Here is a 214-nt window from a genome sequence, read left to right on the forward strand (position 1 = left end):
ACTTACGTTCAGATGTGGATATGCTTTATAAATGCTCATATCTGTGTGCTCTATATTCATCCATGTGTTCTGTGTACTTTATATGTCTTTATGTACGTGTGTATGTGTGTTTAAGCGCGTGTGTCCTTCCCCCTTTGTTTTATTGTTCTTTTCCTCTATTTCCGTTTTGTGTTAACGATTTTCTTCCTTACAGCCGGGTCATGCAATGGATCCT

This window comes from Penaeus monodon, chromosome 21 (genome assembly GCF_015228065.2).
Source record: "Penaeus monodon isolate SGIC_2016 chromosome 21, NSTDA_Pmon_1, whole genome shotgun sequence".
Taxonomy (NCBI): Eukaryota; Metazoa; Arthropoda; class Malacostraca; order Decapoda; family Penaeidae; genus Penaeus; species Penaeus monodon.